We start from the raw sequence: 17,049 nt of genomic DNA, 5'->3' as shown, positions 1-17,049 counted from the left end.
GAAAAGGGTCTGACATTACTCAAATCGACAAAAATATAACAAAAATTGCCACCGAATCAACAAAACAAATTTTTCATTACAACAAAATATTACCAGCACCTATCTTTACAATGGGCTCAAAGACGCCCTTACAAAATCCTGAAGCAAAAGTAAGTACAAACCAAAAATTACACATCATCCATGGTAGCATACACATCTTCGTACCAAGAATCATACGCAAGACGGTTCGCATCATCAGAGTTGATATCATCTCCGTCAGGCGTAAGCGGGTCATATTTGCATGCCTCATGAGCTGCCCAAGCTTTGGCATATCCTGAAGTTCTACTTCAGATGCCCTCCCGTTGGCGTGAAGAGCCTTGTACACATCAAGTTGGGCCTCGGCGTGAACCCACAACTTATATAAACGAAGGGGCAGGATGGGATCAGGCGAAGTACGAGAAGTAGAAGGTTGCGAGTGTAGATGAGCGTCCTCCATACATAGTGATGCCACTTGTCCAGTCAACGCGGATAGCTCCACCTCCAACTCCTTAACACGCCCCTCAAGCCCCACTACCTTAAGCGCGGGTGCTTCCTTCTCCTTGGTTAGCTCCAACCTATAGACACAGAGGGTATTTTCCAAGATTGCCGCTTCAGAAATAGCAATCGCCAGTTTATCGACGCTCACACTCAACTCACCCTTGAGCTCGTTAATCTCCGCCGTTTTCATACCCAATTCGGCAGTAAAACTGGCTATCTTTTCTTGCAGGTCGGCATTCTCGGCCATCACTCCTATACTTAACTCGAGCTCATCTTCCTTCACCTTAAGGGATGCCTCGAGTTCACTATTGCGGGCGATGACCTTTATAAGGTCCTCGTCTCCCTCCTTCAACTCCTCGACCTTGTGCGCCAACTGATCCTCCCTCTGTTTAAGCCTTTCGCGAAACAGTTGGAAATCAGGGTCTTGATGGTAGATGTCGGCCATCGCACGATGCTTGGTGTGATATTCTTGATATTTAGAAGACATCTTCCCGTAGATGTCCGCCCTCATCCTTTCCCGATGCTCGTGCTCGATCTCCACGATAAGGGTCTGGCACAACAAGAAAAAAGTTAAAACAAAAAGACAGGTCGGCAATAACAACGCAAACCCAACGATGAAAAGGAAGAGAAAGAAATCTACTTGCAAGGCCATGCCGGTGACATTCCGAGACAACTCCATGTTGCTTGTCGCTCTAAGAGCCTCGCTCTCAGGGGCGGCTCATAAAGAGGCTAAAGCAGACGCCACTTGATCACAGCTCGACAACAAATTGTAGTCTCCAGGGACAACTATATGTCGATCAGAACCCTCCACTCTAACCTCCACATGAGTATGACATTTTAAAAATTCGCGAACATCCTTCGGGTTGACATCCGAACCTGAGCCTTCGCCCTTGACGCGCAGGACCCCTCCAATGTTAGACGATGCGCCACCATCAGCGGAGAGTACAGAGCTGCCTACTAGGTAAACCCTTTCCGTTTGGGGAGACCTCCCCGCCAAGATGGTGTCGGCTATAAACATGGGCACATGTGCTGTTTGCGACACAACCATCCTACTTTTACCGGTATTCGCGACCACATCCTTCCTAAGTTCCACTCTCCTCCTTTTCCTCAATAACGACTCGTCCCCATTAGAGGATTCGTCCACGAGGTAAGGGGTCGGTACGGAAGAGGCCTCTTCCCTGACGACCACATCCCGAGAAGGATCTTCTATTTGTATCGACTGAGCACGACCCCCTCAGACGGATTCTTTCAAAGTAAACTGCATTTCTGCAGCAGCGACAGCCTATCAAAATGCAGGGACTGGGGCCCTCCGCCTAGAAGCTCCTCGACATGTCATCAAGAAGAGTCGAATCAATAGACAATGGTATATAATCAACGAAGTGATACAGGGGAAGACACTTACCAGATGAAACTCTCGGCACAAAATGTTTCACGAAAGCGGGCCAACGAGAAGTAAACAAATACTATAATGAATGAAGAAGAAAAGAAAGAGTAAAACAAGTGGCGACACTTATAATTCTCGTTCCACCGCTCCGGGAACCTAGAGGGGTCAGATACAATGTGTTCGATTTTGACAAAGAAGTACTTATGCCAAAATTTACAACTTGTTCGATCGTCGGTCCCAACTACTAGCCCTTTTGTCCCACGGCGCCTCAAATGCACCATAGTGCCCCTATGAAAGCTGGGTGAGAACAAGTGCAGAAGGTAGTGAACGGTAACCTCGCACCCCGCCAACTCCGCGTACTTTGTCAACAACAGAAGTATTTTAAGCGTGTATGGGGAAAGTTGCGCCGGGCAAACCTGATAGAATCGATAGAACTCTTCCGCTAACGGGAGAAGGGGGAAGGAATGACCGATCACAAAGGGGTACTCATAAAAAGCACAGTACCCAGGCCTATGGACTTCCACGAAGTCCCTTCCCGCTGGAACCATATCAACATGAGCGGGGATGCTATATTTTGTACGGAGAGCATCGATATGAACTTGTTCCGTTTCAGAGAGCACGGGGATTGGAGTAGGAGGAGGATCCTTGAGAAAGTCACTTCGAGACATGGGGTGTCTCGGCAGCAGCTGCTCCACGGTGGGAAAACTGTCCCCTCTTCCACCGTCATGTCCTTACCGCCAAAGGGGAGCGCCATAGACAAAGGGGTGGCGTCAGAAAGCCCCTCACATGATCGATGTGTTCTAGGTATCTCTTCGACGAAAAAGGTGTTAAAATAACAGAGAAAGCTATGAACGAAGAATGGGAGAAGAGGAAGCAGAAAAATCGTTGGAGCAAACACGGGAGGGATGAGAAAGGTTAACCAGAAATGAAATGGCCAAGAGTTTTTGAAAAAACAAACCCTCTACCTATTTATAGGATTGGGTGGCGCCAGAATTGAAGCGGAAGGCTGCAGAATGGCACCGAAATCGAAGCGACAAGCCCTCAACCCCTGTCTCGAAAATATGATAATGATGACGCACGTGGAGATGACGTCATTTCTCGATAAGATACACTATCTGGTGTTTTTTTAGCACGCTAAACCTCCCATTGTTGGCCAAGCCATAACGCTTTTGTAAAACCAAATTTCTCTACAAGAGTGGGTGGTGTCCGCTTATCAAGGACGCACCAAGTTGCAACCTCGACAAGCGGATGGACTAACTGTATGGATCCAAATTTGGACGACCACGACCATTGACGAATACGACAAACGACGAGATCTTCGTAGCTCGACATCCTGTGGAGGACGACAGACAGCGAACAGAGACTGCATGACTTTTACAGTAGTGTAGGTCCAACAGGGGCACCAGGAATATTCTTTCGAATATTCCCTATGATATGTCTTTTAGGGTTCAGAAGGGACTTGTCTCTTATATATAGCGGGAAACAACCTTGTAAAGGGGGCTTTTTGCCTTTTTAGCTAAGAATACTGACTGTAATGCTTTTCTAGAAAAACGATTGGCATCCTTAATATTCGATCACTCATCTTCGCAAGATCAAGAAATATTATTCATTGTGTTCATCTTTTATACCTTTTGTTCTAGAGTTTATTATACTTAGTTAAGATTTACCCCTTCATTTTCTTTAATTAATTTATTCAAAAAAAATCTAATATCTTTTGAGTCAAACAAATCCGACTAGTTCATATTTTCTTCATATATGATCCAATTAAGTTGAACTTATTGAACATTTCTCTACTCAAAATTCGAACTCAAAACCTCGGTTAAAATCTCATTTATTATTGTACAAGTTAATCAGCATTTGGTATCCTTAAAATAGTGCTACTCCGAAATCAAAGTCCATCAATCAATCACTCATAGAGAATCCTCATAATTGAGGCTAAGGTCAGATGAGACAAAACCCAATACCAAGGTGAGAAAGAATCTCTGCGCCTCACTATAAAGCCTATGCCTTACTTTTCTTCTCTGTTTACTACTCTCCACTTGCTTTGATATCATAATGTTCATTGGCACATCAAAAGAAAATTGCATAAAGCTAATTTTGAGATAATTCTTCCCCTTTCAAAATGTCTGCGACTCTACTTCTTCCCTGAAGGAACATTGTCAATATTTATTAGACATTTAGACGTAAAAATTGTGATTTTTAAAATAAAATATTATTCGAAGTTAAGTTAAAAAATAGTATTTGAAATTATATTTGGACATATATTTTACTTAAAAAAATATTGTAATTTTGTGAGGGAAATTTTTTTTCTCGAAAAACTTGAAAAACTCATTTAAAAAATCTCCAAAAACTTACAAATTTTTATGGACAAACACGTTTTTGAAAAAATCAGAAAAAAGAAAAAAAATCTATGAACAAACGGGTCCTTATTTTCTTTTCTTTTTCTTTTTCCTTTCTTATTTCTGTCTCCAAACCCGGGAAAAAAGGGTACCAAATTTAAATTGAAAAACTTGTGCAGTCTTTTTTTTTTTTTTTTTGCTAATTTGTGCAGTCTAATATCTAGGAAATCCACACTAGTTAATACGAAAATTATCTTTGATTTCCTGCAGAGAATTTGATTTTTAACAAAGAGTTATACTGATTTCTTTTCTTAAAAGGGGATTTCTTTATGTTGAATAGATCATTGAAAGGTAAGAGGGAGAAAAAAGAGAAGCCAGCTTTTGTATGTGCAGAACAGAGACAAGTCATATCTAGCTTCTGTTTTTGGCACTTTTTGCGTATTTCTGGTGATAAAATCACCCACTGTGCTGCAATACATTATCTTTCTTTTTTATATCTAAACGTGCAAGTTAAAACCTTTGTCCTATGGTCTCATTTAATGCAATTTTTGACGTGGTTAAAGTTAAAGCAAGCAGGCTTTGTCATCATCACCATCTCATCATATTACAAGCTAGCTGTTCTGAGGGAACAACACATATTTACTGTTCCTTCTGTGCAATATTTGCATCGCCGGGCACGTAATTTTCATGCAATCATCAATCAGTTTAACTTATAAAAGAAAAATAAGTTGTGCGTAAAGTATTTTGTATTTACCTAAGTTCGGGTAAGGATCACACCTCAAAAGATATGTGATATAGATAACATACCTTAATGCAAGTATTACTAACTGTTTTTATACCTCGAACTCGTAATCTATAAATCATATGAAAATAATTTTACTGTTGCTCCAAGTCTTCCCTGGGATCAATTTAACTTCTCTCTTCAAATCTTTAAGGTTTCGTTCCTTTCTTTAAAATATCTTCCGCTTACTTTTCATAAAACTACTGGCGTTCCTAAAAATTGAAAAAAAAGTAGTTTCTATCATCAGTTACGAAATGCTGCAAAGATCTTATCTTATATTTACTAATTTTACTATATTTTCAATATAACAAAAAAAATTGCCAAAAAAATCGAATGCTACTAGTGTAATAAAGAGGGAAAAACGGCTGGCACTTATTGCTGATGTGCCTCATTAATTTTTGGCCAAATACATATACAACCCGTAACTTCGGGTTCAGGTATTTTAGTATTGACCCATTTGATATGAATGAAAAAATCAGGTGGCAATATTTAATTAGATATTTATTACACATCAGATTTGTGTATACACACGCGCTATATTTTTTGCACTAATTTTAGTTTTTGTGTTAAAGTGAAATACAAAAAATATAATTAGAGGGCTAAAATGGAACATATAAATTAAAATTGGAGTGTCAAAATGGAACCAGGTAGAAATAGAATGCCAAAATAAAAAATAATGCAAAGTTGAATAGGTATTTGACCTTAATTTTTTGTTGCCGATGTCCCTTGTAATTTGAGACGTCACGCTTATTACTAACGAAAGGAGTAGATTCAAATGCGTTAAAGAAAATATCTTTGTTCTTTCTACATTGTTTTGCAAAAAGATACATTGGGTGAAAGAGTAAAAACAGTGTGGCAGTATTAGCATGGGTTCCTCAGTGATATCATGGTTTCGTACAAAAATTGTAAAGGCCGTTTGTTTGTTTCCGCAGAAGAGACAATGTTAAGCCTCTTCCCTCTGCCGCCTCGTCCCATCATTAGCTTCCTTTCCCTGTATTACATAAAACAACTCTGCAATGACTATTATATCCTTCTCCTCTAGGAGGAGTTCCCGTAGAAGTATTATTAACCCACGCCACAAATTAATACACTGAAAGATGACGGACAAAGAACTTATACACCAATCATTTTCAAAAACTTAATTTGTGAAATAATTCTAAATTAATTCCGCTTTACTTTCTTAAACTTTGGTTGGCATGTCAATTCTCTCCTGAGGCCGTGGCGGGTATGCCGAAGCTAATTCATCTGAACATAATATTTTTAACGAGTAACATATATATATATATATATATATATATATATATATATATATATATATATATATATATATTTATATATATATACTAAAATTCTAATAAATATTTAATTTACAGTTCGTAATTTTAAAAGTATGATGAAATTTAGTTTCCATTGTTTAAATTTAGTGTTCCATTGTTTAAATTTTGTGCCTTCCTTGAACTATGGAATGGACAACAAATAAAACAAATGAGTCATCTTTACAAGTCTTGCCCCTTCGACTTCTTCTCTTGTATCGTCGTATTTGTATGGGTCAAAATTAAATCGGAGAAATTTGACATGCGAAGACAATTGTCATGAATGGTTCTATGATCATTAAGGTCGAGGTCGAGCAGTCATCTATAAGGCCGAGGTCGTGCAGTGATCTGCAAGGCCGAGGCCGTGCAGTGATCTGCAAGGCCGAGGTCGAGCAGTGATCACTAAGGCCGAGATCGAGCAGTCATCAATAAAGCCGAGGTCGAGCGGTGATCAATAAGGTCGAGGTCGAGCAGTGATCAATAAGGCCGAGGTCGAGCAGTGATCAATAAAGCCGAGGTCGAGCAGCGATCACTAAGGCCGAGGTCGAGCAATGCAAATAGATGTAACAACTAGTTTTGCTTTGGAATGTTCGAAGGGAATATTCTACTGAATATTCCCTCTAAATTGTACTTTTTTTAGGGTTTTCTAGGGATATCCCTTATAAATAGGAAGAGGGGACTCTCTCTCTCTAGACGGGATAAAAAACACACCTCTCTAAAGAGATTAGATGATCTATGATCTCATACCTTCCGTCAGATCCAAAAAGGGTCCTAAGGTTTTTGTATTTGTCTATCATTCATCTTTATCAAATGAAAGAGGATCCGCCTCACTCAAGATTGGGTGAATCTTTTCCTTTATTTACATTTTATTGTCATTTAATGTTACTTAATGCACTTTTTTCATACTATTAAACTTGGTCATAATCACTGCCAATATTTATACCCAACTATATTTTTCTATTCATGTTATTCATCTCAAATCTAGAATTAATTATCCTTAACTAGAATTTACCCTCTATATTCTTATTTTATTAGTTTAACAAAAAAGGTCCCACACTTTTTTGGTCAAATAGTATTCTTTTAAAAGTTTACCGTGGTGAATTATACTCTCTATATATATATAATAGAAGGCAGAGCTCTACTTTTGAATACTCCTATGCAATTGAAAAGTAATGAACGCTGAAATATTTAGAACCTTTTTTCTTTTAATCTGCAGTGTCATAGTAGCTCTTGCATATGTTGACTAATATATGAAAATTGTTAAGTTTATTATGCTTTTAAAAAAGCAACTATCATTGTTTGAGCAAATAGATGCTAAACTAATTAGTAATAAATTAGCAAGATGAATCTCTTTAAACTTAATAATCTCTAGATCAAACGGAGCAAAACTCTTATACGATGAGAAGTTAATTTACAAGCATTAAATAGGACTTAATATGCTATGATTGACAAGATGTGCAATATCATAAGAGTATAATAAATATAAGGAATAACAAGGAATATAGCATAAAAAGAATAGTCACCCAATGATCATATGATTTGTCATGGGTTGCTTTCCAGACATGCCCCATGACCCCTTGGCCGCGCCCCATGGCGGCCTAGCAAGCCTCACAATGCCTAGCGCCATGGTCGGCCCCGTGGTCTTGGCTGCGCCAAGTGACAAGCGCGCATGTGCCTCTGTCGCCCCACCGATGCCTCTCGCCAGCGCCCAAGGGCTGGCCAATGACAACAGCGCCGCGCGCCCTGACAATGCCGCGCGCGCAGATCCTGATGCCTCGCCAGCGCCCAGCTGCAGGCCCATTCCAGCAGCGCCTCGCGCACAGACCCTGATGCCAAGCACCAGTGCCCAGCCTCAGGCCAGCACATCAAGTGTCGCGCGCGCCCACAGCAACGCGCGCGCAGACCCGCAAGACAAAGATGCTGCCATCGGACTTAGTTTTTCCTTGTAATAATCTAAGTCCTTTTCATTGTAATCATAGGCTAGTTTACATCATTTTCATTTCAGTGTGCTTCTACAGCTTTATTAGGACTAGTCTTGTAATGTTGGTTTATTTTTTTAAGCATTATTAAGGGGGACCAAACAATCAAACATTTCAATCAGCATTTTCTGGTGTCTCTCCCCCTCGACACCACATCATTGTAATCATCATTTTCAGTCATCAATAAAATCATCATCAGCATTCAAAACCCAATTCTCTCTCAAGCTTCCGCAATTGCCCACGACATTGGTTTTCCCGCACGGCACTGACAATCTAGTCTAGCGTGCGGCGAGGACCTCATTGGCGGACAGCAACCGCACTGACATCGGTTGCTTAGCCTTACGTTGCCCTTCCAAAGATCATCAGGAAGGCGTTGCGTAACAGTTGGTATCAGAGCCTAGGCTCGACATCGGACGAGGGAAAACATTTGCCATCATCACCATTTCTGACCATGGTGAATCATGGGGAGCGTCTAGCATCCCTAGAAGAGACGGTTGACCGATTACGACCCATCATGGATACGGTGCCTGATCAAAACAACAACCTAGTGCAAAGGTTGGACGACCTGGACCGCCGAATGCGGCAGGCCGAAAATGACATTGCAAACATCAGTCGTGACTCCGACGAGGACCGACAAACGGCAGCCATTGAAACTGCCAACATCCATGGCAAATTTGAGGACCTCCAACAGGAGCGTGCCGACGATTTAGCCCATCAGCAACATGAGGCAGACAGACTAACTGCCATGCAGCAAACCATAAACGACTTGACTGACAAGCTCAACGTTGTCAATGCTGCCTTACAGAGCCTACTTCGAGAAGGCGACCATCACATCAGGGGTGCAGCAAACCTCGCCCCCATTCCACAAAAGCTTAAGATACCGGAGCCAAAGCCATACGACGGATCCCGGGATGCTAAAGAAGTGGAAAACTTCATCTTCGACATCGAACAATACTTCGATGCCGTGGGCCATTTGGAGGAATCCAAAAAGGTAGCGACTGCTGCCATGTATCTTCAGGGCGATGCCAAACTTTGGTGGCGGGTCAAACACGAAGCCATCAAGGCCGGTGAAGATACCCTTCAGACATGGGACGAATTGAAGGTAGCCATACGCCTGCAGTTCTTTCCCGAAAATGTGGAATACAACGCAAGGAGAAAGCTACGGGACCTCCGCCACACCAGATCAGTGAGGGAGTACGTGCGCGAATTCTCCGCACTCATGATAAACATACGCGACATGGGGGACAAAGACAAACTCTTCGCATTCATAGAAGGTTTGAAACCTCATGCCCGTATGGAACTACAACGACAACGGGTAGACACCCTGCCCAAGGCCATTCAAGCTGCAGAATGCCTTGGCGACTATCATTTGGGAACTCAGAATGACAGGCCCCAGCCGTCTGTCCGAGGGGGATCCAACGGGCACCATCCCAGCAATGGTGGCCCAAGCAAAAGTGGGGAAGATCGGAGTGCATCCAAAACTAAGACTCCTCTCTCCAACAGCAACAGTGCTGCATCCATCAACAACAATCAGGGGAGAAAGCCTCCCTCAGAATGCCGTCATTGCGGCGGGGCACATTGGAACAATGAATGCCCAAACATCAAGGTCAATGCTCATCAGACTGTCGAGGATGAGACAGATGCATCAGACACATCTGAAGACAACCAGGTAGGCGCCTTCAATGCAATTGTTGGCTCTATCCCTCATGCCTTAGCGGGGACCAGTGCATCTCCTCCTAAGAAAACATCAGTCCCGATCACCAGGAAAGGGAAAGAAAAGATGGACGAAGGACCTCCTAAACAAGCGAGGACCCTGATGTTCGTCGAATTGAAAGTGAACGGCAAGCCCCTTCACGCCTTGATAGACACGGGTGCCACCCACAACTACTTGTCATCAACACAAGTAGAGCGCCTAGGTCTTGTTGTACAAAAGAGCAAAGGCCGTGTCAAGGCTATAAACTCACCACCTCAGGCATTGGGTGGAACAGCTACAAATGTCCCAGTGAAACTTGGCCCATACAAAGGAAGCATCGACCTGCGCATCGCAATCATAGATGACTTCGACATCATAGTGGGTTTGGATTTCATGAGGCAAACCAACACCATTCCAGTACCATTTGCCAACATGCTCCTGATGATGGGAGAAAACGGGGCCAAGCCCTGCACCATACCATGCTTTCCCATAAAGATGGCCGCTGAAAACATCTCGGCCATGCAGTTGGAGAAGGTAGTCAACAGACATGAACCTCAGGTTCAGGCTACCCTTCGCAGCAACAATCAGCCATCATGTCATCGGCCTCAAAAGACTGGTGACGCTCATCATCGTGTGAAGACTTGTCAGCCATGCCACAAGGACAAGTCGGATCACTCATCACAGCCGGGACCCTCGCAGCCATCACATGTCCCTCAGAGACCATGGGAAAGTGTTTCCCTCAGATTCATCACGGGATTGCCCCAAGTCGGCAATCTTGCATCCATCATGGTTGTCATAGATCAGTTCTCAGACTATGCAACTTTCATAGCAGCCCCGCAAAACATCTCAGCAGAAGATACAGCTCGACTCTTCTTCTCGCACATTGTCAAACATTGGGGCCTGCCCAAAAACATTGTTAGTAGGCGCGACTCACGCTTCACTAGCAACTTTTGGACCCACCTCTTCAGGTGCTTTGGGTCAACATTGAGTCACAACACAGACATCCATCCACCATCGGATGGCCAGACAGACCGGTTCGATGACATGCTGGAGGAATATCTCCGCAACTTCGCAACCGGATCACAGAAACATTGGGTGAAGCTCCTGGATGCTGCTCAACTGTGTTTCAATTCTCAAAAGGACCATCATACAAACAAGAGCCCTTTTGAAATTGTTACCGGACAGCAACCGCTTCTCCCGCAAACGGTGAATGCCTCAACCATGCCGAAATCTCCTCGAGCTGCCAACTTCTCGAGCGAATGGGAGCGCAACATGGAGATAGTGCGGAGCTATCTCATCAGGGCCCAAGAGCGGGCAAAAAGGTTCACCGAACAACAGCGTTGCTTTTCCCAACATCAACCAGGGGACAAAGTAATGCTACGCGTCCCAAAGCAGTACTTGTTTGCAGAAAGGACCCATGACCCTCGCCTGCAACAAAAATACATCGGGCCCCTGTCCATTGAAAAACGCATTGGGGAGTCCACATACCAGGTAAAAACTCCATCCTGGTGGAAGATCCATCCAGTCTTCCATGTCAGCCGCATGAAATCATTGCTTCGCTACAACAGCAAGCTCAAACAACAGAGGGGCGCAGACCTCCCATCCAACCACCATCAGAAACATCATCATCATCATCATCATCATCATAAGGCTCCGAGGACGGCGCCAACTCAGGTGGGGGAGAATGTCATGGGCTGCTTTCCAGACATGCCCCATGACCCCTTGGTCGCGCCCCATGGCGGCCTAGCAAGCCTCACAATGCCTAGCGCCATGGTCGGCCCCGTGGTCTTGGCTGCGCCAAGTGACAAGCGCGCATGTGCCTCTGTCGCCCCACCGATGCCTCTCGCCAGCGCCCAAGGGCTGGCCAATGACAACAGCGCCGCGCGCCCTGACAATGCCGCGCGCGCAGATCCTGATGCCTCGCCAGCGCCCAGCTGCAGGCCCATTCCAGCAGCGCCTCGCGCACAGACCCTGATGCCAAGCACCAGTGCCCAGCCTCAGGCCAGCACATCAAGTGTCGCGCGCGCCCACAGCAACGCGCGCGCAGACCCGCAAGACAAAGATGCTGCCATCGGACTTAGTTTTTCCTTGTAATAATCTAAGTCCTTTTCATTGTAATCATAGGCTAGTTTACATCATTTTCATTTCAGTGTGCTTCTACAGCTTTATTAGGACTAGTCTTGTAATGTTGGTTTATTTTTTTAAGCATTATTAAGGGGGACCAAACAATCAAACATTTCAATCAGCATTTTCTGGTGTCTCTCCCCCTCGACACCACATCATTGTAATCATCATTTTCAGTCATCAATAAAATCATCATCAGCATTCAAAACCCAATTCTCTCTCAAGCTTCCGCAATTGCCCACGACATTGGTTTTCCCGCACGGCACTGACAATCTAGTCTAGCGTGCGGCGAGGACCTCATTGGCGGACAGCAACCGCACTGACATCGGTTGCTTAGCCTTACGTTGCCCTTCCAAAGATCATCAGGAAGGCGTTGCATAACAGATTGGGTGTTTCCTTTCTTTGCCGATACGGAATGGAAAGCAGTCGATATCTCTGTGAGACCTTAAGATTATAGTTAAATGATGAACAATATGTATATTGTGATAGGAGCACACCTATTGTTGTGAAAGTAGACAAAACAAAAGAAAGAAAAATCAAAAAGAGATGAAAATATGATGTAAGTATTTACATCAACATTTTTGTGATGTAAGCGCTTACCTTGGCAGGGCATTCAAATGCCTATAAATAGGGATCTACATTTTCATTTGTAGATCATCCCAAAACTTCTTCTTTCTCTCTTCAATTAATAAAGAGCTATTCTTTGTGTGGCCATAGAGTAGGCAAAAATTGCCGAACCACGTAAATCTTGTCTTGTCTTGTGCAATTTATTGCTTTTCTCTCTTAAATATTCTTTTTCTTTTATTAGTTTGACACGCTTCCCAAGAGCTGGTATTAGAGCACATACAGTGTATTTCTGGTAGAAAAGTACAGTATTGGTGCATGTACTATTCATAAGAATAGTGCGACACTATTGATCATCGTTACTATTCACATAAATTACTTTTTGTGAAAAATGGCATCGGAAGAAGGGAAGGTTAAGATTGACAAGTTCAATGGCAAAGATTTTGGATTCTGAAAAATGCAAATAGAGGATTGTTTGTACCAGAAAAAATTACACTTACCTCTAACCGAGGTGAAACTAGAGACTATGGCCAAAGCGGATTGGGATCTATTAGATCGCCAAGCTCTTGGTGTAATTCGTTTGACGCTAACACGAAATGTGGCGTTTAACATCATTAACGAGAAGACCACTGCAAGCCTGATGAAGGCGTTCTCAAATATGTACGAGAAGCCATCTACTTCAAATAAAGTCTATTTGATGCGTCGATTGTTCAATTTAAAGATGACAGAAGGTGGATCGGTCACGGAACATATCAATGAGTTTAATATAATATTAACTCAGTTGAGTTCTGTTAATATAACAATTGAAGACGAAATCAGGGCGTTGATTCTATTATCATCTCTACCGGAGAGTTGGTCCGCAACCGTAACTGCAGTTAGCAGTTCATCAAGAAGTACCAAACTCAAATTTAATGATACTAGACACTTGGTTCTAAGCGAAGATATTCGCCAAAGAGAATCAAGTGATTCCCCAGGATCTGCTTTTAGTACCGAAAGTAGGGGAGAATCCGCCAAAGAGGACAGAGTTATGGTCGTGGCTGATCAAAGTCAAGGAGAAGAGGACAATCCAAAAATCGTAAGGACATTACTTGTTGGAATTGCGATAAAAAGGGTTACTACGGTAGCCAGTGTAGAGAACCAAAGAAGAAGAATGAAGAAAATTCAGCAAATGTAATTGTTGAACAAGTCGGTGATGCACTAATTTGTTGTGCAGACAGTCCAGTCGAATCTTGGATTCTGGACTCAGGTGCATCCTTTCACTCTACATCATGCAAAGAATTATTGCATAATTATATTGATGAAAAATTTGAGAAAGTTTATCTAGCAGACGGCGAACCTTTCGACATTGCCAGAAAAGGCGATGTTTATATAAAGACTTTACAAGGCACGCTATGAAAATTGCAAAATGTACGACATGTTCCTGGCCTCAAGAAAAATCTGATATCTATGAGTTAGATTGATAGTGAAGGATATACAACAACATTCGGCAACGGATCGTGGAAGATAACCAAAGGGAATTTGGTTGTGGCACGAGGCTTCAAAAGGAGAACACTGTATGCAACTGCAATACAAAGAGATACTATAACAACAGTTAATTATGGTCGTGATATAACATTGTGGCACCGGAGGCTCGGGCATATGAGTGAGAAGGGAATGAAGTTTTTGGCATCCAAAGAAAAGTTGTCAAACCTAAAACATGTTGAATTAGGTTTGTGCGAAGATTGCATTTACGGGAAACAAAAGAGAGTTAGTTTTTCAAAGGTGGGAAGGACACCAAAGAAAGAGAGGCTGGAACTAGTGCATACAGATGTGTGGGGACCAGCTCCTGTAACTTCTCTAGGAGGCTCACGCTATTATGTCACCTTCATTGATGATTCCACAAGAAAGGTATGGGTTTATTTTCTGAAAAATAAATCTGATGTGTTTGTTACCTTTAAAAGATGGAAAGCTGAAGTTGAAAATCAGACAAGTCTAAAGCTAAAATGTCTGAAGTCTGATAATTGAGGAGAGTATAATAGCCAAGAGTTCAAAGCATTTTTCTCAGAGAATGGGATCAAAATAATCAAGACACTTCCTGGAATATCGGAACAAAATGGCATTGCTGAGAGGTTGAACATAACCCTGAATGAACGAGCCAGAAGTATGAGAATACATTCTGGATTGCCGAAGTATTTTTGGGTCGAGGCTGTTAACACGGTAGCTTACCTCATAAATAGAAGACCCTCTGTACAGCTGAATTTTGAAATTCCTGAAGAGGTATGGACATGAAAGGAGGTAACTCTCTCACATCTGAAAATTTTTGGTAGTGTTGCTTATGTGCATGTAAACTCTAGTGATAGAGATAAGCTTGATCCTAAAGCCAAAAAATATTTCTTTATTGGCTATGGTGATAATAATTTTGGTTATCGGTTTTGGGATGATCAGAATAGAAAGATCCTAAGACACATGAATGTCACATTTAATGAAAATGTGATGTACAAGGACAAGCTTGAAGTAGAACCAACCAGCACCAGCAAACAGACATCCGAAACAGTTGAGTTAGAAGAAATCTCAGAAAATAAAGTGGCTAGAGGGATTACAACTGATTCTGAAATTGAAGATGACGAACTAGAAGCCGAATTTGAAGAAGAACTAGAAGCCGAACCTGGATCAAAACCAGAACCGGAACCAGAGATAGAATCAAATGCAGAACCAAATCTGGAATCAGGACCTGAATCAAATTCGGGTTCAGTTACTCATGAACCTATATTGAGGAGATCTAAAAGAGTCATGAATGATCCAGATAGGTTAACTCTCTCTCTTCACTATTTACTTTTAACTGATGCTGGAGAACCAGAGCATTTTATTGAAGCAATGCAGGTAATAGACTTTGATAAGTGGAAGCTAGCCATGAAAGAAAAGATGAATTCTCTTCATAAGAATAAAACATGGATACTTACGGAGTTATCAAAAGGAAAGAAGGCATTGCAGAACAAGTGGGTGTACAGAATTAAGGAAGAGCATGATGGTAAGAAGAGATACAAAACACGATTAATAGTAAAAGGCTTTCAGCAGAAGGAAGGAATTGACTACACCAAGATCTTCTCTCCTGTAGTCAAATTAACTACTATCAGGTTGGTGCTAAGTATCGTAGCTGCAGAAAATTTGCATTTGGAGCAGCTAGATATTAAAACCGCTTTCTTGCATGGTGAACTTGAAGAAGACATCTACATGAAGAAACCTGAAGGTTTTCAAGTTTCTAGTAAAGAAACCCTTGTGTGTAAGTTGAAGAAGAGTTTGTATGGTTTGAAACAAGCTCCCCGATAATGGTACAAGAAATTTGATGGATTCATGCATAAAAATGGTTTCACACGATGTGAGATGGACCATTGCTGTTATATCAAAAATCTTGATGAATCCTATATCATTTTACTGTTGTACGTTGATGATATGCTAATTGTAGGATCTAGCATAAATGAGATCAATTTGGTTAAGCAACAACTGGCGGAGGAGTTTGAAATGAAAGACTTAGGACCGGCTAAGCAAATGCTTGGGATGAGGATTAGCAGAAACAAGTCGGAAAGAACCTTAAAGGTGTCTCAAGAAAAGTACATACAGAAGGTACTAGCAGGTTCAATCTTCATGATGCAAACACCAGAAGCACTCCACTCGGAAGACATCTAAATCTGTCAAAGGACTAATTACCTAACGCAGATGAAGAAAGGAAGTACATGTCCAAACTTCCGTATGCTTCAGCAGTAGGAAGTTTGATGTATTCTATGGTTTGCTCTAGACCTGACATAGCCTATGCAGTTGGAGTTGTCAGTAGATACATGTCAGATCCATGAAAGAAGCATTGGGAAGGTGTAAAATGGATATTGTGATATCTCAAAGGCACATCAGGTATGACACTTTGTTTTAAAAAGAGCAATATTATCTTACAAGGTTTTGCTGATGCAAATTTAAGCGGCGATCTGGATAGTCGAAAAAGTACCACGGGCTACGTGTTCACCTTGGGTGGTACTGCTGTTAGTTGGATGTCCAGACTTCAGAAAAGTGTTGCTCTATCTACCACTGAAGCAGAGTACATGACAATCTCAGAAGCTGGAAAAAAGATGATTTGACTCAAGAATTTTCTTAAAGAGCTAGGTAAAGAGTAGGACAATTGTGAGCTTTTCAGCGATAGCTAGAGTGCAATTCATCTTGCCAAGAATTCAGTGTTTCATGCAAGATCGAAGCATATCCAGTTGAGGAATCATCATATCCGAGAGTTGATAAATGAAGGAACTCTTTCCCTGCAGAAGATACTAGGATCAAAGAACCCGTCAGACATGTTGACCAAAGTTGTCGGTGTTGACAAACTAAGGCTGTGCGCTG

The sequence above is a fragment of the Nicotiana tabacum genome, chromosome 6, assembly GCF_000715075.1.
Source record: "Nicotiana tabacum cultivar K326 chromosome 6, ASM71507v2, whole genome shotgun sequence".
NCBI classification, from domain to species: Eukaryota; Viridiplantae; Streptophyta; class Magnoliopsida; order Solanales; family Solanaceae; genus Nicotiana; species Nicotiana tabacum.
This window is presented reverse-complemented; position numbering follows the sequence as displayed.